We start from the raw sequence: 25687 nt of genomic DNA, 5'->3' as shown, positions 1-25687 counted from the left end.
TAGCTTTATTTTGTTCATTTATTATTCTAAAATTTGGTTTGAACAACTCCTTTTCCAACTCATTCTTTGTATGTTACATAGGGAACTAGCTGCCACTATGCCATTAACCACATCTCTTAAATTTTAAGATTTCAAAAATTAAAAAAAAAAACAATTTGACTCAGACTTCAACATTTTACGTTACTCATTTTATGTTACAACATTTTTTGTAACAATGATTAGTTGCATTGCTGCAAAATACATATCCTTTTAATATAATTGTGGATGCATTCTATATATTTTTAATTCCAAACGTATTCATTTCAAATATTCAAGATTGTTCCATTTCCCTAGAGCAGAGACTGACAAAACCCGAAGCACTGACAATAAGTGGAGTCTATTACTCTTATACCATGTGTTGTTCAGCTACAGAAGTGAAATGTGCTGCTGCCACAGGCAAAAATGGAAGCATACAAAGATATGTTTCTAAAGTAAATGTTCACAGACACTGTACAGCATTTGATGTTCTTAGGACAGGGGGGAGGAACCTTTATTTTCGTTTGACTATGATAATGATAAATCTAAGGTCAGCATGGAAACAAATTTATTTTAGAAATCTTACAACACACAAACAAGCACATTCAGGCCTAGATTTCCTGGAGGACTAGCAAATAATCCTGCTGATATTAGCTTTATTCTTTTTTGTGATGTTTTCTTTTGAAAAACAGCAGCAAACTTTGACTTGAAAATGAGCTGTGGTTCTTGATAAACTCTCAGTATATCATCTGTGTCTAATTCATATTTCCTAAGCCAGCTATACAAGGGGCATTTACATAAAATTTCAAACTACTCAAAAAAAAAAAACATTTTATAGCATTTTATAGCTTATATAATTAGAGAAAATATAAGAAATAATTGTGAAATATAAGAAATATTTTTTTGTTTAAACAGGTGACCACCAGTAAATGCTACCTGCTGATTGGTTGCCATGGGTTACTACATCTGGGAAAATTAGTGCCATGTATCACTAGTAATAACATGGAATATGGAACAAGCAAGAAACTTCTGTACTAGGGCAGCCCCCCTTCATCGTATGATTGGTTTATGGGCAACAGGACTTAAGATGCAAGTAAAAGAACCTTGTTGTGACAAGGCCAATCAAAACCTTAATCTTTATTTTAAACATTAAATAAAAAAGAAACACAAAGGCATAAGTCTAAAACATGTTACCAGTAAAGGAGTCCCTACTTTTCCAATGATGATGGGCACAATTATTCAAGTCAGTATCAAGCCTAAGGTATGTAACCAAATTTTGTGGCAAGCATATTCACCTACTATGAGTATATTTCGAATTCCTGTAAACTTTTAGTTAATCATAGCTCCATTAAAAAAGTACAAGCATTCGTTTGCAAAAAATTGTAAAGTTGAAAGGGAAAAAGATAACCCTTATTGTTGTGATTCTTATAGAGTGTAAGCTCATTTGGGCTGGGCCCACTTTCCCTCTTGTATTAGTAATCAGGTTTTTTTCTATGTATTGTGTATGGTTATTGAATAGACTTATTTATTATACATCACGCCAAAATATGTTGCTTCTTTATTAGTATGGGTTTATAAACATTTTTTTTTAATGATGGACAATTTAGGCTTTATGTGACTGGCCTGCCTATGAAAAATGGTAGCTCAGACAACCATGAGACTGCATCATCAGCCAATAATACTTTCACAGGATCTTGGGGGAAAAACACTAACATTCAGAAATATTTATTTATATACAGCACTGTATTGACAATATGAAATCTCACTCAACATCTCTTGCAGTCCTGATGGCATTGAAAAGTAGCAGCTAAATGTAAATCCTGTATAAGCAAAGAAAGAAACATATTTTATAGCCACAGGGTTCAAGACAGATTGCTTTATCAGCTTTGCATGTAGAATATAACAGACCTGTCAGCTTGAGCTATGTCACATTCCAATGCAAGCATAAAAGGGTGTGCATTGTTATAATAAGATATAACGTAATTATCATGATTTAGTGCGTCTTGCAATGATTTATCTAATTAAAAATGTATTGTTCCTTATGTCTGTCTAAGTACCAGTTCAAAATCCTTGCCCCAAAATTCTAGCATTACGTTCAAAGCTTACAAACATATCATGCTGAAACAACACTCCTTGGAAAATAATATATATATATATTTTGAATAAATTATATGAATTGTACAGCAAGGGCACTCAAATCTCTTAGAGATCCTTAGTTAAAAGATAATTTCACATTAATGTCTTTTCTTAGTCTGCAGTTGCTTGAAATGTATATGTTTGCATACAGTAGCCAAGAGAAGAAATGCATAGGAACATCATTTTTTCCCCTAAAAAAACAAATAAATTAAGGTGGTAATAAATTTCATTTTTTATCTTTCATAATTTATTCAAGATTCATTAATGAGTTCATATGAATATAACCTGTTCTCTGAGAAATTTAAATAAAGGTTTAAATATCAAAATGATAGACTGCAGTTTATCCTATCATAAGGAAGACATAAATTCTTAATCAGTCTCTAGGCACTATTGTTTAATACTAACTTTAATAAAAATGCCGCCTAGAGTGCTAAGACAGTTGGGATTTCGAGTTGGAAAGTTTGGTCGCCCAATCAAGATTTGTGTTGCCTCAGGCAACCATGCTTCCTCTTTGAAATGTGTTCAATTTTTGAATACCTTCTAAATTATAAAGTATATTATTAATGCAGAAGATAAGGTGTGAAGAAAGTTAAATCAGCATTTTCAGAAAAATGGGTGGAAAGAAGAGAAGAGTTTAGGGAATATTTAAGCAAAGGACACCTCTTTGATGCTGATGTGCATCAGTGATACTGAATTTATAATCAAAAGCAGCCCCGGAAATCAGCAGTGCTTGCAAAGCCTTGAAGAGTCACACAAGTGTCTGTTTGATGTGTTCTGTACCAATTCTTCATTTCATAGATTCTGACCCACAATATCAAAGCCTGTTTGTGCAAATTTTGATGTATATTTCTCTAGGTTGGTTTAATCTTAAAACAGTCTTATTTAATTTGGTGCTGGGACCACTATATTGGTTATTTTTGGCCAACTAAAGTGAACTGAAAAGTAGTTGAGAGGTTGTCCTGTCATCATGGGATTAATGAAGGCAATTCAAAAAAATGGCGTCCCAACGAAATACAATTTCATGTTGCCTTTTGTTTAACTGTGGGATATACTTAGCCAGCTTCCATTTCTTCTCCACTTCGCTGCTTTCTGATAAATCACAGATGCACACAATTGCAAAGGATTTCAAAGGGCCTTCTGGTGATCTTCAGTCTTTTCTCTTGCCAAGACTTAACATTTGTTTGGGTGGAACTCTTGGTGGTTTCTGCATGAGCAGTGCTTTACAAAACCGAAAGCTGTCATCATACATACTTCCACAGAATAAATGAGGGAAAACAGTGTGATTAGATTTTTACTTAGCATTAGCAGGGATTATCTGAACTTCATCATGTGGATCTTTAAAACTTAATTTGCAATTGCAAAGAAGACAGAAATCATGAGCTATGGTCTATATGGTATGTTTAGTTTTTTTTATTGCATCTCAAATAAGTCTTATGCCAACATAAGTTGTTGTTTATTTGCGAGCTAAATATATTCACAGTACTGCGCTTATGATAGATTTAGTAACTATGCATAAGAGTGTTGTTTGAAAAATATGCTGCATTTATTTGCATCAATAACTGAGGCTCGCATTGGAATGTGAGCCTACAGAATGGCTGCCTTGAAGTTTTCTATTTTAGAAAGTTAATCTCACTGTGCAAGCAGGATGAATAAATGATGCAACTGTTGGTAAATAAAAGTTATAATAGTGTACCTGTAATCACATATAATATTAATATACCTAGTGGCATGAAAGTGTCATGTTTGACTTCTGAGAATCTAAACAATTATGATTAGAAAAGCTGTTGGTGGCACATTTGGCTATTGTGAAATCCAAGGTATAAGGGGAGTGCTTATATTCACTGGTGGGTCCCTAACACAATGGCATCCCTCATTGAACATGCAAATGAATTAACATATTCATATAAATTGCAGCCAGAAAGTGGTGATAATTCAATTTAAACTGCTGTGGATTCTCTAGTCTGATCCTTGAATCTATCCCCCAGATATAAACAAAGAAAAAATGTAAAACTGTTTTTGAAGATCTTCACACTGTAAATAGGGGTCAGGTTCACAGACCATCATGATAGTTTTGGATCATAGGTGGTATAACCAAAGTGAACACTTCATCTACCCCTAGTGTTTAAATGGTGCACTGGCAAAACCAGACTATGGGAATTAAGAGAGTGGAGCAACAGGGTTCATACTGGAGCTGCTTTATGCCTCCCTTGGGAGTTCTGCCATCTGGATCAAAGCCTGTATCAGTAGATTCATCAACCCATTTATTAATCTGACCCTTGCACTTGCAGATAAGAAAGTTAGAGGATCCACACCAGATCTGATCAGGCTGCTTGTTGGCCTGGATGTAGGAAACAATAATGATCATTTACTGCAGAAGATGCTTGTTGCACATGTATTGTAATTGTGTCCAAAGCCAATCCTTGCATTTCTGTATATGTGTGTTCATCACCATATTGTTGAATATAATTGTGGTTGGCACCATTGTGCATCCGCCACACCTCCTGTCTTGTAAGCATGTAAATATACCTATTCATGCAGGGAAACCATAACTACTACCTTCGAACCATTAATAGAAAAAAAACATGCAGATGTCCTTTGATGCCAAGTGCCAGAAATGAAACCATGCCAACTCAGGCAAATTCCATCCCAGTTAAGTTTGATCCAGACCAAAGGGCAATTGCAACATGGCAAATTCTATCCAAAATTTTACTTTGCAAACTGCATCTATAAGTAAATGACCCTTAAAAGGGTTCTTCACCTATAAATACACTTTTAATATGATGTATTCGTTGATAGTCTGAGATTCTGAGACAATTTGCTATTAATTTAACTTTTATTTTTTATGGTTTTCAGTTATTTAGCTTTTTTTGTTCAGCAGTCCTTCATATTGCATCTCAGTAGCTATTTTGTTGCTAGGGTCTTATTTACCCTAGCAACCAGGCACTGGTTTGAAAGAGATTAGAAAATGTAAAACAGGGAACCTGCTTAGCCGCAGGCGAATAAATTTGAAAAACCGTTGCGTCTGTTCTTTTTGGACGCCGGTGCATTTTTGCCAGCGAATTTGCGCCGGCATCAAAAAATGGACGGCGGCATCAGAAATGGAAGCCGGCATCTAAAACTATACGCCGGCGATGTTTCGCGAATTTTTCGCTGTTTCCCGAATTTCACTGGAAACTTTTTTGGAATTTTTTGGCAAAGCGAAATGCCCCAAATTTGCCCAACACTATTAGTAAGATAAGTAATAAAAAATAATGATTAGAATAAAATTGTAGCCTTGCAGAGCTGTTGGGTCATCCCCATTAGAAGCTGGAAAGAAGAATGACAGAAGAGGAGGCAAATATTTCAAAATCTATAAAAAGACTGTAAGCCAATAATGAAAGCCAATTGCAACATTGCTATGAATACGGCATTATATAACAAACTAAAAGTTAACCTAAAGATGAACCACTCCTTTAATGTTATCTTAACATCTAATCTTAAAATGAATACATAATTACAAGACTCTGTATATTTGCAAGTTCAGTGACAGGTTGGCAGTGAAAAAATGAATCTGCCATTATTTATTTAATGAAGCCCCAGTCCAGGGGAGACTATTGTTGTTGCTACGTTGCCACCATCATGAGAAGAAGGATGAAATCTCATTGTCATGGTCATTGAGAAAGGCTGTGTCTTTTACAAAGGATGCTTGAATGTTGCCAAAAGAATAAAAAACCTTCAAATGAATGCTGGGTTTGTGTTTTTATTCATTTTTATTTATACCATAGATTGCAACCCCCCTATATACACACGGAGCAAAAATAATCTCAAACTTTTATGTATGTTTTAAAAAGGTGTAAATAAATACTAGAGTATACTGTTGAAATAATCATATTTGTTATGCATGGCCTGAATGATGAGTAGTATATTGTCACTCATTCTAGAACAATTTTTATATTTTATACTGACAGCCGAAAAATTACCATGATATTTGTTATCTGTCGTTGACAAGAATAAAGGAAAAATTCCTGAAGATGAACTCCCTTGTAATCTTTAAGGAATGGAGTATAACGCTGCTTGTTTTATCTTTTTTTTTTTTTAAAAAACCTTGTTTTAAATATTTTTTCATGCTAAAGAATTTTGCTTTCTCTGTCATTAAGGAATTTTTGCTTATATGAAGTTTTGCCAATGTTTATATGCTGTTACTCCAGTGTACCGTGGGGCTGTTTGTCAGCCAAGATAGATGTTTTTGTTCTCAGAAGAGATTGCAGTCACTGGAATGTGATATGAAAGAAATTTCTCATGTATATGCATTTAATAATGGATTGTGCAGACTTTTAAAAAGCTGCCTCCACAAGCATAGATAAAATTCAAGTAAGCAGCATCTCGGAACATGGTTATAGTGTTGCATACTTTAGTTACCGTGAGAGCTGTGCATTTTAACATATTAGGGGCACAGATTTCCCCTGTGGTGCAATGCACCTTTGAAACTATTCCCTTACAATATAATGTAAGTTTTTATTAATATCATTATTAATTTGCAACTCTGTACAAAGGGATCTGAAAAAAAAGAGAGCTTCCAATTAAAAACCTTAGTATTGATGATTTATTACTGCCACTGTTTTAGGAAACTTTTAATTGGTAGTGATGTACATTACCACCATTTGCTGCAACTATACCAGAGCACCCCCCACCTCAAGCTGACCAGCAGTACAACACTAAGGGGCCGATTCATCAAGGGTCGAATATCGAGGGTTAATTAACCCTCGATATTCTACTAGGAATTGAAATCCTTCGACTTCGAATATCAAAGTCGAAGGATTTAGTGCACATTCTGCGATCGTATGATCGAAGGATTATTCCTTCGATCGAACGATTAAATCCTTCGAATCGAACGATTCGAAGGATTTAAATCCAACGATCGAAGGAATATCCTTCGATCAAAAAAACTTAGGCAAGCCTATGGGGACCTTCCCCATAGGCTAACATTGACTTCGGTAGCTTTTATCTGCCGAAGTAGGGGGTCGAAGTTTTTTTTAAAGAGACAGTACTTCGACTATCGAATGGTCGAATAGTCGAACGATTTTTTGTTCGAATCCTTCGATTCGAAGTCGAAGGTCGAAGTAGCCCATTCGATGGTCGAAGTAGCCAAAAAAACACAGTTTTTTTACTTCGAATCCTTCACTCGAAGTTAGTGAATCGGCCCCATAGTATCTCAGAATATTCTCAAAAGTAGTACATTAAATAGCCTTGAGTGCCCCAAAATCCTTCAGATCTCATTGTGTTGAATTAGTACTATGGATATTCCCCACCAATGCATTTCAAACCCCCCACTCACTGTTATGATTCGTTGTGTTGAGATTACTCTGCTTTCTTTTACATTCTGTAAAATTGGGCAGATTCACTAAAGGACGAAGTATCTAATGCTAGCGACCATCCAGCGTCAATACCATACGCAGAGACATTGCCTATTCACTAACCGTCGCTAGCGTTCATTTGCACTCTATCGCCAGGTGACTTTTCGATCTTGAGAAAGGTTGTTACTCCGCAAATTCAGTAAAGTACGGATTCTGCCTATGTTGAAAATGCATTAAAGTTCAAAAAACGCTAGTGACTTTTCCTATTTTTAAGCTGGATTGTCTGCAAAAGTCCTGGTTTAAACTTTTTTTGGGTAACCAGTTTTCTCCAGAAATTTCCTAACATATGGAACATTTATTTTACAGTGGGCTCATGTGTAGGGCATTATATTAACTCTCTTGTCTTTATTAAGGTTCCCTGGACATTTTTAATAAAAAGTGGTAACTTCAAGCATTTGCACCAACATTTATAATAAAGACCTCCACCCAACTTTAAATTGCCTGCCATATGCAAATTGACCTAAGCACAAGATCACTAGCAAAATATCGCTAGGCACAAATGAGTGCATCTTCGCTATGAATTGCCAACACCATAGAGGAGTTTTCACACTTGTAAATGGAATTGAATGTTATCATATACTGGACAAGTAATTCATTTTGGCATTGTGAAAGTTTAAGCTTCTTAGTTTGTGCTTTTAATGATATATTGAAGCAGTGACACAGTAGTGGTAGCAATCATTTGCAATTGAAGCATATTATTTTTACAAACAGGTATTGTGTGATATCTTAACAACAGCAGTTTGACTGAAAATCCTACTAAAAAGTAAGGTTTGTTTTTTTCACAGTTGCACATAGTGTAAAAAATAATACATTTAAAGGTTCGTTATATTTTAATCCTTCTTTAATATAGTTAGCCTTCAACAGTTAAAAACACAACTAATAGTTCATTGCCTCAAGCTGCAAAAGTTGCTCCAAGCACCATTTCAGAACTATAGTATTAAGCACCAGAAGATATCAACAAAAGGCTGATAAATCAGGCACAGAGTAATATAGGAAAACTGCTGTTAATAAATGCCCTCTTGGTGGATTATTCATTGTGCAATTTAGAAGCAACATGATGAAATAATATGCTCAGTGCAAAGAAGTTGGGAATATTACTGACAGTTTCATACCCTTCCACAACAAGGCAATTTACTGCTGTTTTTCTCTACTTGATCTTCTTTGGTAGGACATTTAATACTGTCAGCGTTTAATTCATTTTAATGTCGAATATTAGTGATGGGCGAATTTATTCGGCAGGCGCAAATTGTCGCCAGCATCAAAGTTTAATACTGTTGAAGCCCGCAACAATTAAACGCACGCCATTGACTTTAATGCGTGCCAAAGTGTCTCGTTCCACAAATTTTTCGCAAATTTTGCAGGAAATTCGCACATTTTTTCTGCAAAGTGAAACGGAACAAATTCGTCCATCACTATTCATCATGCTTCCATTTACTTTATTGAGAAACATCTTGTACAGCTTTTAGACAAAATTTGCTGTTTTTGCATAAAACTCCCCTGTTCTATAAGTTTTTAAAAAATCTATTTCAAAAGGGATGGGGCAGTAAGTAATTAAAGCCATTTTTCATAGATCTGCAGAAATCGGTCTCCACAGAAGAATGTAGTTCACAGTGTTAAATCTTATGAATTCTTTGACTTGTGAATGTATTGAGCTTTTAGCATATATTTTTTATCATGTGATACAATGCCCTATGCCATCTGAATTCTCATGGTTACTTATAGATTTATAACTTGTAATTAGATTCAATAACACTTCTCTCTGAGTGGCAGAAAATTGTTTATAGAAGGTTAAGATTGGTGCCATGGGCTTTGACTTTAACTGCAATAAACCTATGGCACATGGTGGGTTTTGATGGTCTGGGTACCAATCAGAGAATGTATTAGTCTGCTTCCAATGGGAATGGATAGTGTCAAGGGACCCTGTAGGGGCAGGTATATCCTGGAAACAAGCTAGTACATAATATTACCTGTACTGGTAAAACTGGTGTATTTGCTTCAGAAACTCTACAATAGTTTATATAAACAAGCTGCTGTGTGGCCATGGAGGCGGCCATTCAAAGCTGAAAAAGGAGAAGCACAGGATACACAGTAGATAACAAATACGTTCTGTCGAAGTGCAATGGGATTCTTCAATACTTAACTGTGTATCCTGTGCTTTAATGGCTGCCCCCATGGCTACACTGCAGCTTGATTGTATAAACTCAAGTAATGTCTTTGAAGCAAACACACCAGCTTTACCAGTACAGGGAAACACATTTTAACACTTTAATTTTTTAGTATTACTGTTACTTTAATGCAGAGTACTGAAAGGTACAAAGATTGTGATGCAATGATGAATTTTTTTTATGCTTAAAGGAAAATCATACCTTGAACAATGAACCCTGCTTCATGTAAACAAACCATTTTCATAATGATTAAATTTTTCAGTAGTATGTGCCACTGCGTAATCATAAATAGAAAATTACCATATAAAGAACTAAGGTCCACCCCCTGGGACCATATAATTCATGGTGCACACAAACAAACCATCCATGTTAGGTCACATGAGCCAAACAACGAGCAAAGTTCTGTCTTTTCCTTTTACACTTCTTTCTGTTACAGTTAGTGCTGCAGTATTTCTGGCTAGGTGATCTCCGAATATTATAATAAAGGGGATCAAGGGAAAAGATGTACAGGGCAATTTTGACTTAAATATATATTCCAGTTTTGTAAGATTCTTTAAGGGCAACTTAATGTGATATAAACTGTTGCTTAAGTCAGGTTTGCCCAGACTTTGTTACACTGGGATCAACTCTCGATACCTGGCCCCCAGTAGGTAATCTACCATGATAATGCGCAGCAATTTTTTAATCCACGCCTATTTTTGTGGCCATACCCCCTAATTAGACAATGGTTATGGATGTGTAAAAGCACCGGAGCTCACCCTTGTGCAGTGCAGCGTATCTCCGTTGGTCATAGCACTCGCATGAACCCCAGCCACTTCTGTCCGGTATGTCTATGCAAAAGATTGAACCCACATTCCGGCGCTGACCCAAACATCAAAGGGAGTTTCTATGAGTTAGTTTAAAGATGCAGCTTTTATTCCAATACACAGTGAGGCGATGTACATGGCAGTTGGTATGTGCAATAACTAACACGTTTCATGCCTTTACGGCACTTCGGTAAAGTGCCGTAAAGGCACAAAACACGTTAGTTATTGCACATACCCACTGCCATGTACATCGCCACATTGTGTGTTGAAATACTTCCCTTCTTCCCCTCTGTGTCTCCATGCTTGTTGAAGCCTGCACTCCTTCCCTTTTTTCCCCGTGCCTGCCCTTCATTCCTCTCCATATCCCTTCCCCTCAGCACAGCCTGCCCTTTTGCCCTTCTTCTCTGAGCCAGCACTTCTGCCCTTCTCCTCTGAGCTGGCACTTCTCCTCTACTCTGAACCCGCCCTCCTCTTCTGTTCTGAGCCCGCCCTCCTCCTCTGCTCTGAGCCCAGCCAGCCGTCTCTTGTTCCGACGCGGGGCCCCAGGTCACGATCTACCAGGAACATGATGGGGATCTGCTGGTAGACCGGGATTAAGTATTGATTTTAGGGGTATAATTTTCCTATAAAAGGAAATGTATTCATTATTTCAAATTAGTCCTGAAATCTATAGGTTAAATATTTTTTTTCAAAAATATATTTGTTTGTGTCTAGTAATGGTGAATGTATGTGTTAGGAAACTCATATACATACTGTATACGCCTACCAAATTCTCTATGCTATCCAATTCCTTTTTGAAAGTACCAAGGACAGAGATATGTAATCACTGCAGTCCTCTTGGAGATGACCATGACGGTCAAAACATTTTTTCCTGCTGATATCTGTTTGCTGTTGCACAGAATGGGAAACACTGTAGCTTTCACACAATGTATGTAGTGTGCACTGAGGATCAGTGTAAACAAGCTTTGGATTTTTCAGAAATAATCACTCTCACTGCAGGTATATGGGGTTGTTATAGAACTCACTGGGAGGACACAAGTTGAAAGACTTTAAGAAGATCAGTTCTAATGGCATGAATTTACAGGTGGTCATACAATTGGCAGCCTTCCTCTGATCTATTTTTTATGATTAAAACAATAGGCAAAGAGTATATTCATTTGAAGGCTTAATCACTGAACTCATGTTGAAGAAGCAGGTATACTGCCCCTTTCATATGTTCAATAGCACAAGGTAGTTCCCCAGTGGGTTGTCAACACAATGTCTTGGATGCATACTAACCGAAACCCAGCTGACCATGAGACTGTTATGTGACCTGTCCATACTTTTTATTCAACAATACTATTGTTTCTGAATCATTTTTAGTTTTACCATTTCATCTATACAACAATAGATAAAAGAAAAAACAAAAAGTGCTTTTAACTAAAAAATATGTCTGGTATATAAAGATCCTCTATAATGATGCCATTGCTAAGCAATGCTTCTTAATTCATTATGACTTCATTAATCAATCATGTTACAGAAAAGTTTCTCTGTTCAAAGCCCATCTGTAATATCTAATTGTTAACAGCACGTCAAGTCAATTTAACTTGCTTTAGAATTGTCTTGAAGATTAATGCACAGTTATTGGCAGAGCATCTAAGTAATTCACAAGGTATATCTATTGGGACACAGCGTCAGATGGTTTTGAGTTTGCTTAGCTACTTTTTTTAACTTTTTTGTTTTTTTTAGTAGCCAAGATTGCAAGCTGTTTTAAATATATTGCAGTTTAGATAAGGAGTCTGTCCAGATAGTGGCAGAAAATAGAAAGCAAATTACAAGATTTGGAGATTCATCTTTAGTGATGGGCAAATAAATTTGCGAATTCATTCGCAAAACTGCAGCGACAATTCGTGTGTCAAAATAGTCGCACGCATAAAAAATTACTTTAATGCATTTGGACCAAATAGTCGCGCATATAAAAATTGTCACACTCGTCAAAATTGACGCGCATCAAAATTATTTAGACGCCCATTGACTTCAATTTTTTTTTCGTTTTCGCAGCACAAATTCGCCCATCACTATTCATCTTATGAAACACTCTAGCATTTAGGCATTTAGTCTGCACTAAGTAAAGATTTTTCTACTTAGAGAACACAGACCCATAAAATATATCATCAAGCCACAATAAACCCAACTGCCTTCCCCAAGTGCCAATAGGGAAATCACTCCAGTCTTTATGCAGCACTGCATAGCCACTCAGAGGAAATAAAACTTTACTTCTTTTTCTTTTCTTTTCATCAAGCATAAACTGTTGATTGCTGAATTTGTGTATGCCAGTATAAAAAAAAGCACCTAAACACACTCACATATATTAGGATGGGACAGTACTCCATGTGATTTGTATTACTGTTGAGCAACATTGTAAAGCTGTACAATAAATTACACAAACAGCCGCAATCACAAATGTGACCTGATATGACCAGCTGAAGAGCTAAAATTGCCAAAGCACCAGGCATATAGGAAGAGAGCTACAGAGATCACACATGATAGGGAATAGTAGGGGTAGCACTGGGTAAATAAATTGCATTTTGCAAATAGGGGCATTGAAGGAGCAAACTAGTAGACATCAAGAGACAATGGACAATTCAGACAAAGCTTCTATAATCACTCCATGTGTAAAATTTTCATCTAGGTAATACTGCCCTGACATGTTCATACTGTAGCTCTGATTCAATCCAAAGGATCTGGCAGCTGTTAATGGAAAGTAACGGAGGGATTATGTGTTACTTATCACTGGCGGTGGAACCTTTTGCATATTAAACGGTTACAGTTAATAAATACGTTAGTAGGAAGAGTCAGTGTGCAATTTGTAAATTTTGTAAAAAGCTTTCAACATGATTCTACATGACATTGTTCTAAGGGTATTGGCATACAAGTCAGTTCCTTAGGGTAATAGTAAACAAGGGGTTTTGCCACTTAAAATATCTGAAAATCCCTACAAATTAATGGCATTGTAATCACTGTATCTCTTCTGGTACACCCACATTATTGGTAATAGAACATTTTATGGAAAACTGAAGAGGGGAATTTCTGTTGCCTGCTTCCCTTTGTGCTGAAATTATAACTGAATGGAGAACATACAAAGCTGTGTTATTTTATACGTCATAAGTCAAGCAGTTCTTGCTGAAACTGGGGTGATTATTATAACCCCTAAAGTGATGAATATGATTTCCCTGCTTCAAATTATAGCAATTGCCAGTTCGACTGCATGTTCCAAAGACCCAGCTAATCCAGAATGTTTGTCTAATATTATATATCTTTCAGACTGAGCAAAGACCTCTCTCTCTACCAATAATTATATGTTATTTGCATATTTGTTGTGTAAATTGAACAGTGTTGCAAGGTTTATTATCTAAATGCTATAATGTATCGGGTGTTTTCAAACTCATGGTGTAATACACTAGTGACCCATGCACAACTGCAGAGTTATTATGGTACAGGAGAGACATCAGGTTTTTATTATATAAGAAATATGACTGGGGAAAAAAAAATTACAAATGGAATCTATATCTGCTAAATGCTTGATAGCAACACGTGTCAGGGTTCACTGCATTGCCACTGCATTTGTATACCTACTCCCAGAATACCATAGCTACTGTATATTTTCTTAATTAAGGAGACAGAACAGATGGGGTTTCCATGCAGACTGTGGGTGAGTTTGCACAGCAGGTAATCGTGTTTGCAGCTTGAGGATATCTGAATAGCTGCGGTGGGACAGCCTATTGGGTTACTTCCTTTTGGGCTGTACCAAAATGTCATCAAATGCAACTAAAGTAGAACAAAAGTAGAGAATTTATCTTTAAGACATGAAAATATCCCTTTAAGTAGACATTTATTGTAGCAAAACAATAGATGCAAATTGAGTCATTTTTTCAATTCAAGAAGTTGTTGTTTGATTGTGGTTTATTTTGATAACAAAACAGAGAGCATAGTACAGATAAGAGGCATCATTTGTATTTTCCTTTCTATTTTCATGCTAATTTTAGTTTTATTAGGTATAATCCCTCTAGTGAGTACATGGCATCCCCTGCTGTTAAGGAAAACTTTCTCCACTCCACCAAGCAGGACAGAGCTAATTTTCATGCCAACATCAAAAGGTCTTATCATCTTAAGAAAAAAAACTTTTCTCTTAATCTTGTCAGCTACATTTTTTGAAGTCTGCAGATGTCCTTAATGAGGAAGGATTAGCAGCTATAGTAATTTTCAGTTTGGGCCATGATTTTCTCCCTTTTAACAGATTAAGCTCATATATCAGTGCACAGGATAAATCAAGTTATAATTGTTTATTCTCTACTAAAGGTCAGTACATAATATCCATGGTTATAATATATTAAAATATGTTGACTTAAATATTTTGAGTTTAAAGACTTCAGTAAAATTAGTAGCAAATAATTTGAAATGCTGTTTGTTCTGTGGAATTGCAATATTTAGCAATTTTCTAGTAGATGGCATTTGATCAGACATACTGTACATTTTTGTTCTTAATTTGAATAGAAGGATGATTTTCTTCCCCATCCATTTATCTGAATGACGTTCAGATTTTTGCTTTTGAAGCTGGGCTTCAATAGCAAAATTGAACATTAAGCAGTAATTCCTATATCAATTTCTTGTAACTTTGGCCAAGCATGCCAATAGTTGTTCTACAGTTCAAGTTACCTGTAGTGATACTTGTGACACGTCTTATCAGTGATGTCAGAGGGTCTCCAAGTCTCCGCCATTGGTTTTCACAATGAATACAGAAGATGTTTTTTACAAGGACCAAACGTATCCTTGCTGTACGTCATCACACAGCATTAACTTACTAAGGCTGGCTATACATTGCCAAATTTGATCTGACAGCTTGGCTGGTTTCTACAGCCTGACCAACTGGGCATTTATGGTTAGTCATCGAACTGTTTCACATGAACTCACTTGACTACATTTACAATACTTTTAGCACAGCAGAACGTCTTGCAGAATTTCCAACAAAAATCAAGATGAACAAGCAAATAGAACTGTACTTGACTCTGTGTTCGTGGCCTTTATCTGCAAAAGAATGACTGCACATTTTACATGAACATGATGTCTCTGGAAAAGTGCTATCCTGTGTAATGTTATATTAATGAATCATTAATATAACATTACACAGGATAACATGATAGTAATGATATTATGTCATACTATTGTCATAAAATTGTATGTTGAAGTGTATATGTAGACAAGTACTGGATTAGCATTGGCAACTCTCTTCTCTCACCTATAAATAGTGCATGGTTAAAGCGCAGCAGAAAAAAGGTGTTGAACATGCTGTACATTTTATAAAATGCATTCAAGTTATCCCTGTTTAAACATAACACTGTCTATAATGAATTCTTGCTTGTAGCTGTGTATAAACCTAACCATAGGTGGTCTTATGGTATGTAAATATCAGCACTTCTTTCTTATCAGGCAAGGTCTGCTTTCATAGATCCTACATACTTATTATAAACATGCCTTAATGTTTTATAGCGGCCCCCCACTCTCTGCCAGAGTTATATCCAAACAGACACATTAAAATATTTTGTAAGGCTTTGACACCTAGGCAAAACATTATACAGTAAATGGAATACTTTACATTTTCTGTTAGTCTGTTTTTCATTAACCTGACAGTTCTCTGCTGAGATATAAACCAGCAGAAGACCTTGCTCTCGTGTGCATACAAGTCCTTGTGTTTTAAAGTGAAATGAAACGGTAATATGAGGCGCTTATTTTAGCCTGTTGGTTTAAAAGGGGATTATGTCCAGTGGTACCAAAGAAAGCCTGTGCTGTAACGGATAACTGCAGGAATTCCACTAAAACTTCTTGAGGCCTCTAATTTGTATGATACTTATTTTTTTTTAACATATGATATGAATATAAATAATACTTTTAAGCACAACTAGCTACTGCATGTCCATTTCAGAGAACCCATTAAGAATTCATGAACGCATACCCCTAGGAAGTTCCTTATGTTCTAATTTGCCTGTTTATATTTTTATATTAGTGCATCTTATTTGCCACAAGTCAGCTGAGGATACTTTAAAAGTGAAATCCTTTTCTGTATTGTAGCTTTTTATTTCCATACAGTATATTTGCTCTCGATATCCCATCATTTGTAATGGACAGTAAAGACACCCACAACTTGACAGATGTCAGATGTCAGATGTCTTTTAATATTGTATGTACACTTTCCAGTAGCTTGCAGAAAGTGAATGCTATAATGAATCCAGCTACTCGTAGATCTCCTTGGGCTGTGGAAGGACATGTTAAGGGATTTGATAAAGAAGTGCTATTTTTTTACCTTTCTTGTCTGTCTGTCTATCTATCTATCTATCTATCTATTTCATCTTTGTAGCAGCGACACATTTCATAACTTTTCTTAGATTCTCAGAACCTATCATCAATGTCCATTTAATTTATAGCCGTCTTAAAATATTATGTGTTGTGTACGTTGTGCCAAAGAATTATTGGATCGATCTTCCTATGTCACAGAAATAAATAATGCCCGAAAGAATTTATCTACTAACTAATTTCCCTTAGGTGGGAATGTATTAGTACATTCATATCCTATGCATTTATTTTATTCCTGTTTGCATTTACACATTGGAGCTGCCATCTTGCCTTAGTTAAAACTCTGAACAATCCAAAATACATCAAGAAGCAGTACCAAATATACTCTGACTGAATTTTATACTGTAAATATGATGTCATACACATAAATCTGGCGTCCATGGCAAATTTGAGGGCCATGAAAATTCCTTGGAGGGCCACATCAAGGCCTGGCCCATGGGCCTCAGGTTGGACAAGTGGATGATTTATTGATCTTCTGTAATTTTTCCCAAGAGGTACTGATGCCTATCAATTTGTTGAACATTACTGAGAGTAACAATGAATGACAATTGAGTAACAATTTAGTCTCCATGCTGAAACTTTCTGAACTACAATTTCCAAGATTCTTTGTCAACTGACATGTAACTACAGTAAATTGTATATCTGTGAATATAAATCTGTTTATAAATAGATTCAGTTGTGGACATTTAATTTCTTCTCAGACCTGCTGTGCAAAGATTTGCCTTTATTTGCACGCTAGAACCATAATAAATATTTAATTAATATTATTCATTACCTTAATATCATTCAAATACATTTTACTCAGTTGTGTTGCTGCTTCCAAACAGGCATTTAAGAATCTAGAATTGCAATTTCAAATGAAGGTAACTTATAACTGGTAATGTGTAACAACAGCACAATATTGTGTTTACTAGATAAATTACACATTTACACATATCTCTACACAGCTTCTGCAGTTAAGCTTGGCCTTGGGTTATGATAGAGAGATGTTATGGATAATGATATTGAGCTGTTTGATTTGTTTGTGATGTCTGGTATATAATCAAAGGAACTGACTGCACCAGGTTCACAAGGTGTCAACAATATGATGGCTGACAAAAGGTACAGCCTTTGATTACAAGATACAGCCATAGCATACAGTATCTCAGGCTGTAGGTGAACGCTTGGCATTTATTAGCAGATTGAAGGGCAGCATATTTTAAATCATTCAACTGACAAGTTTAGGTGTGTCACATGCAAAAAACTGATGGAAATAAAGAACAATTCTTGACAACTAAGTTTCACAAAGACAGAGCAGCATCATGACAACTGGATATTGCTGTAAGCAGTATATTGTGAGAGTCATGTATTAATGCAATTTTTCATTTATTTCATTTCATTTTCATTTCATTTTCATTTCATTTTCATTACTACATATTTTTATCAATGCAAGATAGAGGGTCACATAATCACTTAGAAATTCCTAACTTTAAACATTTTTACAGATATGCCCAAGAGGCCTAATAGCTTTTATTCAAATACAAGTAAATTGCTATTGTTTATTTATGTAGCACCACAGCACTTTGTCTATCATTCACATTAGCCCTCTTGAGAACTTACAGTTCCTATTGCATACACATTATGTCAGTTTAATCAGAGTTAATGTATTTGACATATAGGAGTAAACTAGAACACCCAGGGGAAGCCAATACAGGCAAAGAGTGTGCCTTGGTTGGAATCAAACTTAGGGTTCCAGTGTTGCAAGGCAACGGTCATCTCGGCACCACAGAGGGGACAACAGCTACTGGGGAATACAGATTGGACATTGTTTGTAGTTGAGAATAAAAAAATAAATAAATGTAAATATATCAGGCATAATGGGATAGGTAAAGACAGAGCTGCACAAGCAAGCAAAAACATGCACACATTTCTAGATTCATTTAAATCATTAAAGACTTATTTACCATAAAGCTCATTGCTCAAATATTAGTCATATTAGCAATCTTTCATAAACTCTGATTAGATTAGCTGGTATACAATAAAAAAAATTCATTAACTTGAACTATAGCCCTTCACGTGTGCTGAGTAAACATAAAGCAACTATACTCTGCAATAGGGATGTAGCGAACTGTTCGCCGGCGAACTTGTTCGCGCGAACTTCGACCGTTCGCGTCCGCCGAATGTTCGCGAACGTCGCGCGACGTTCGCATTTTGAGTTTGCGTTCGATTCGAATACAAATCGTTCGACCATTCGACCATTCGAATTCCTTCGACCGCTAAAAATCGAACGATTTCCATTCGTTCGAACGATTGTAAGCATTCGATCGAATGAAAAGCATTCGATCGAATGCTTCGATCGTTCGATCGAACGATTAAAATCCTTCGATCGTTCGATTCGAACGATTTTAGCGGGTGTTCGAAGTTCGCAAACTGTTCGCAAACGTTCGCAGTTTTTGCCGGTGTTCGCGAACGGCGTTCGCGAACACCAAATCGGCAGTTCGCTACATCCCTACTCTGCAACCTCTGTGCACCTCTGTGACTGCTTTTCTTGTCCAATGTACAGCAGTGATCCCCAACCAATAGCTCATGAGCAACATGTTGCTCCCCAACCCCTTGGATGTTGCTCTCAGTGGCCTCAAAGCAGGTACTTATTTTTGAATTCCAGGCTTGTTTTGGTTGTATAAAAACCAGGTGTCCTACCAAAAAGAGGCTCCTGTAGGCTGTCAGTCCAGTGTAATAGTCAATCACAACCCTTATTTGGCACCACCCAGGAATATTTTTCATGCTTGTGTTGCTCTTCAACTCATTTTACATCTGAATGTTGCTCACAGGTGGAAAAAGGTTAGGGACCCCTGATGTACAGTATATAGCTCACTGTATACATTTCCCCACTATGAAGAGCCATCTTTCCACAGGATCCACAGCAGAGGTCATACCATTCGGTTAGAAATCTGTTAGAAGTCTTGCATCAGGAACATAGTAAATTATTATTATCTGTTATTTAAAGATGAGCAGTACTTTACAATGATTATACATCATCAAGTTCTTTTTGCAGTGTGAATGTATTGAATTAGCCCATCACTGTCTTTGTAATTGATCTAGTTGAATTGGATTTTCCAATAGAACAGGTTTTCTCAATATTTATTCAGCAATTCTTCACACAGTCAAATCCAAGGCATCACCTATCTTATATACCACCACTGAAATTGCAGTGATCATATACATAATAAGAACTAGAATGATATGGTTTATCTTACAGATATACAGAATACATTTTTGGCAGTCCATTCTAATAAGCAATTTGAGTTGTGAACACATTTTAAGGGCCATAAAAGAGAAAGCCGGCACATACTGTAGACTCGTGTAAGATTGGCAACACAAAAGTAGACAATCAGCTTGACTAAAGTCTAGGCTTAAAGCTCTAGAGGCACAATGATGAGAAGGCCAATCTTTTGAGGAAAACAGTCAATTGAACTACAGACCGAATGGTTGGATTTGGTACATTTAGTGAAACATTTGTTTAGTAAATGCAGTGGTTATTTTCCTTCTAGGTCTTCTAATGCCTCTCGCATATGTGTGAGTAAGAAGAATCAGTAGTTTATATAGACAGGCCTCTCTCATAGTAGAAAAGTATTCCTCCCAATGACATCAAAATCAACCAAACTTTCTTATCATATTACTCTGATTATGGCATCTTCAAGAAATGGGTAGAGCTTATTGGGGACATGCTATATATCAGTCTTTTTAAGTTGTTGCCCATGTGGATTCATATTTTAAACAGTGGTGCACTGCCTAATCGTGGTTCAAGAAAAATATAAAAGTTTGTTGCTGCTTTATGAGTCACCATCATCATTTTTCTAATGAAAGTACATGTCCTACTCATTCAGCAACACAGCAAATGTCATGTTATTTCCCTCATTACCAATCTTTCTTAATCCCAAACCTTAAAGTACTGTTTAAGAGCATTGTTCAGTCACTGGGTTCTTTTGCATTAAAAGTGAAGGCCTACACAGTTCTGGAAGATAATTTGGTTTCTATTCAATGTCATATAGAGTCTTTAGAAACAGGACATTTTGAATTACCCTCACTGCAATATTTTACTGCTAAGAAAATGATCCACTGCAATCACCATGATTAATCAGCTTCTGCAGCCGTTTTGTGTAGGAAGGCAGAATTTAAACAAAGCTATTTGCTAGGATTGGATCCATTACACAATCACCTCTAGTTTCACCTTGAAACCTTTGAATGACTCCTGCAAAATCGGAATCTTTCATTGACCCAGAGAATGATATATACATATATAAACTGCCAACAACTTTTGACATTACTCTTAGTTAATAAATGAAATATAAAAGTCATTCATTGCAATGAACACAAATAGATATGATAAAGTATTCTTGCTAAATGTATTACATGTTGGTAGAATGCGATTTTTTTTCAGAACACTAAAAGGGAAACATCAAGATTACAACATGTCTCTATAGAGAATTGCTAGTTAGTAGACATCTAAATCATATGGTATGGTTATGTAGTTTAACAGGTACCTATCTAACCTGGAAAAGATCAGATGACGAGGCCAGAGTTGTATTATAATCATTAAAAAAGAAACAAACCCCCTTTCTAAATATGTTCCAGGAAACAAAACCCATTTTAATACCTTTCACCAATCAGCAACCACAAAAACACATGTTCAAGATACTGATTTGTTAATCCGCCCCTTCCCCCAAACACAATATGGCAATGGGCTTTAACTGCTTCTAACTTGTTTCCCCTATTTAACAGTTAACCAAGTAATATGGATATAACAGAACTACAGTATATAGCTAATGCCCATGACATTTACAGGGTATTGGATCTTCTTTTATTTTCTTTCAAAAACACCCACTAGATCTATAGAAACTGCATTAATGAGTTCTCTAATGAAGATATGTCACTGCTCTGTTTGATGTTAATGCATATAGAACTCAGTTATTGCACTCTCCATATCCAAGAGGTCAAGGTATTGTACCCCCTAAAGAAAACTGTGTCATGACTAAGCGAATAGTAAATGAGCTCCCCCCCCAAACAATTTTTATCTTAGCTGGAACACATTGCAGATAGTATACTTGCTGTTCAATAGCAAGTCAAATCCTTCATCTAATAAGCAGGGCTATTGATTCAGCATGCAGAACTTATGCCTTTTATAGTGGCATGGCTGCTTTGGCACAGGGCAAGGAAATTGAAGAGTGTAAATGACAAAACATTAACACTGAAATCCCTGACTGTCCAACTGCATATAATATACCAGAGGCACAATATGGATTAACACAGTATATCAATTACCAATTGGAGATGAGATAAATTAAAAAAACAGACGTAGGGGGCCAAACATGGTCTAGGGTGCACCCTTCATTGTTTTGCCAAATCCAGATTACATTTTATACTGGCCAATCAAATCCCTGCTGTATATGAATTTTTAATAAAGCCAATTGTCCATCTGTTTGCTGGAAGTCTTACATACAGAAGGAATTAGGTATATATTTCCCCACAAAAACTATGAAATTCCACCTCCCCCTCAATGCTACGCACGATTTAGAATTTGATTAACTTATCTGGTGAAAAACATGTAGAAAGCTTCAGCAAAATTTTATTTTAAAGTCAAAATAATGCCACAGAGTAAATACATTTTCTGTTGTTAAAAACCCCATGCTGCCCTGATATAATTAGAAGTAACCCACATCCAAGGCAGTCAAATAAATTAACGGGTCTTCTTTGATGGGAACAGACGAAAAGCAGGGAGAGGAAAATCACATTTCCCAAGGGAATAGACATTTGCTTCAAAGAGAAATCAAACTGGAACATTAGTTCAATCCCACAGCAGCTAGGTGGGAGGAACTACCGTCACTTTAACTGAGAAATGAACTCCAACTAAGTTCTTAATTACTACTTTTTAAACAGGAGAACATATTCTGTTAATCAACTTTCCTTTAGTTACTCTGTTATCTGATGATCCCTTTTCTGCATAAAACAAAAACGCTGGCAAGCTCTCATCCTTCTTCTTTTTTCAAATAGCATATCTTTAGGCATTTTCTTGTTCCAGAATGGTAAATGAATACTGTCTCCTAGCACACACTGATATGGGAAAAAAATACTGCATATGTCAATTTGTTCTCCGGCATGTATGTATTTGACTGAGCTGATGGCTCCAAATTGCTTTTCCTGAAGAACCTAAAGGGACATTGAATTCCCTGGAGGAATGGAAGCATGCCCATGTCTTAAATGACTGCAAAGGACAATGGCAGAAACTGGAAATAAGAAACTATGCTGGCTGCCAAAGCTATGAGCAATAATAATGCCCTGCAAACAGGGGTTAACCCTTCAGCCTCAATCCACTGACAGGCTCTCTGGGGTCACCCTTAAGTTAATGTTTAAATTGCCCACACATCTCAGTGACATTTGCAAAAGTTACACATTACTAAACCAGAAAATGGGCCAGAGGAATTAGAAGAAAAAAACCCCAAAACGTACGACAATAAAAAAATATAATCCTCATAATGTGAGGCCTTACAAAGGCAGTAGAAAGGCTCAGGTGGAAGTTTTTTTTATTCTGTAATATATGTTCATTTACGCTTGACTTTTCACATGAATAAATAAAGGATCTAAAATATGTGAGAAAATCAGCCCAACTGGCACAGATATAATTTCTTGTTCTACTCACACGGAGAAAGTAAATGCAGTGAGGTGTGCAAATCAAATTAATGTCATTATCTGGTGTTAGTGCTGATTCTCTTACATAAAGCTGAGTGCTGCCTGAATTCAGCCAGCAGTAAAAATTCTCATTTCTCTGGCTAATACTTTAATGTGGGCTATGAAAGGCTGACTGTGATGTTCTCAGCTATAGATAGTGTGGCTGTACCTGTTGTAGCTGAATCTTTTTTTGTATTGTGCATTCTAGCAGATGGAAGAGATACCTCATGCCAAATTCGAGGATAATTGCTCTTTCTTTGTGCTTGTCACTCTATTATGGGACCGCTTCCTTTTTTTTTTCAAACAGCAAAAACACTATTATCCTTCCCAGGGAGGTCAAGCTGCAGTTGAAATGAACGTGTATAGCAAAAAAGGGTCCAAATCTAAAAAATCCAGTAATTGCCTCCATTCAGAAGCTCGCCTTTTGCATTTTTAATACCACCATTCATTGTTAAAGATCAAATTTGCACTCTGTTCTCATTTCTACAGTTCGTAAAACAGGGATTTCTCTGGAAACTAACTGACTTTCTGTCAAGTAATACATGGAATACAATACATTTAAATAATATAGAGGTTTGTTTTCATGCATTCATAATATACATCATAGCATAATCATGTGTTGTTAAGCACTTTGAACTTCAAACTCTTTAAATGTAGAATAGTATCATAGGCAAGGATGTGATTTAGTATTTGCTCCCTTGTAGTGCAGGACTTTACTTTTCTAAGCAGTGGTATCACTGCACACAGGAATCATTTCCCTATTCAACAATGTACACTGGCTGCACCTTGCATTATTGGGAAAATCAGCTGCACATGTATATAGTGTGCTGCGGAAAGTGCTACTGTAAATCCAGGGGCTGTAGCACTAACAATATACATATGTCCAAGCCAACTGACGGTGACTGCTAGAGATTCTGATAAGTCTATAGGATAATATTGTGCCCTGGGCTAGGCTCATGGTTCATTTCCAAAAGAACACTCTTTAGGTAGAACCTGTGCAGCAGGGAAAAACAACAGCCAAACAGGGAAATGGATGAGGTGCCATAAGCTTGGATTCCATATGATCCTGTATCCTATAGCATAAGCCCTCAGCGTGTTACATCAGTGAGTGAGGTGACCTTCAATAACCTGAGCTACTGCTAACTTTCTACATAGCAGTATAAAGCAGCATAAGAATTAGCTGCCATTGGAAGCTTATAACTCTGCCCTATGAAAAAAGAAGAAAGAAAGCCAGTTTTCTTACCGGGCGACTGGAAGTGGTGGCACTAGCAGGGAGAGAGGACCGGTACGCTGGTCAGCGCCTCTTTTTGCTGCTGCTGTCACAGTTTCCCCAACAGAATCTGTTATACACCTCCTCCAACTGCGTTTCTACTTGATTCTAACTGGGGCTCCGCTTCACAGCATCACTTTTAACTCTGCCAAGCAGGGAAAGGAAACCATGGGGGCTTTCTAGCTGATTAATAATAGGGAAGGGGGGTGAGCGCACCTCCCTCATGCACACAGACTCTGCTGCCTCTGCTGTGTAACCAGAGCTGCAACACTCAGCACTGAAAGGTTAAGGACTGAGAGAGAGAGGGAACGTCTCATACACACACACTCACACATTGATTTGCAAGTGAATTCAGTGGGAGGGTACAGAGAGGAGGGTTTTTGTTAAAGACCCCTTGTCAAAGAAGGACTTTTTGTATTTGAAGTCTGGACCAATCAGCCGAAACGGACACACTGTTAGTAAAATGAGGTCAAGGCACGACCAAGAAACTTGTAGTTTTTATTTGTCTGCAAGGCTGTATATCTCCCCCCCCCCTCATTCTTAGTTTGGGTTGTCACCTATTCTGGGAACAAAATACCACCCTTCTTATGTTTTTTTTATTTCACTTTTAATAACATTGGCATCAAGTATCTTTTTCTTATCGACCAGCTGGAAACCTTATTCATAATGAAATAGTTAATTATTTTTTATAATGAGGGGGGTCAGCTGTAAAAATAAATCAAGAAAATATTGAACTGTGACCATTCACACAGCTTCCAGCCCCAGCAACAGAAATGTGAAACGGAATGTGAAAATGACAATTCCAGTATC

General features: G+C 36.6%; 1 protein-coding gene across 1 annotated transcript in view; it reads right to left on the bottom strand.

Annotated features, from left to right (window-relative positions):
* Nucleotides 1–25198, bottom strand: part of cdh6.S (cadherin 6 S homeolog) — a 149428-nt gene extending 124230 nt beyond the window's left edge. Inside the window, exon 1 of the mRNA XM_018269492.2 lies at nucleotides 24851–25198. The gene's annotated coding sequence lies outside the window, so the exon portion shown is untranslated. The remainder of the gene's footprint in view (nucleotides 1–24850) is intronic.
* Between the last annotated feature and the right edge of the window lie 489 nt (nucleotides 25199–25687).

The sequence above is a fragment of the Xenopus laevis genome, chromosome 6S (assembly GCF_017654675.1).
Source record: "Xenopus laevis strain J_2021 chromosome 6S, Xenopus_laevis_v10.1, whole genome shotgun sequence".
Taxonomy (NCBI): domain Eukaryota; kingdom Metazoa; phylum Chordata; class Amphibia; order Anura; family Pipidae; genus Xenopus; species Xenopus laevis.
This window is presented reverse-complemented; position numbering and strand designations above follow the sequence as displayed.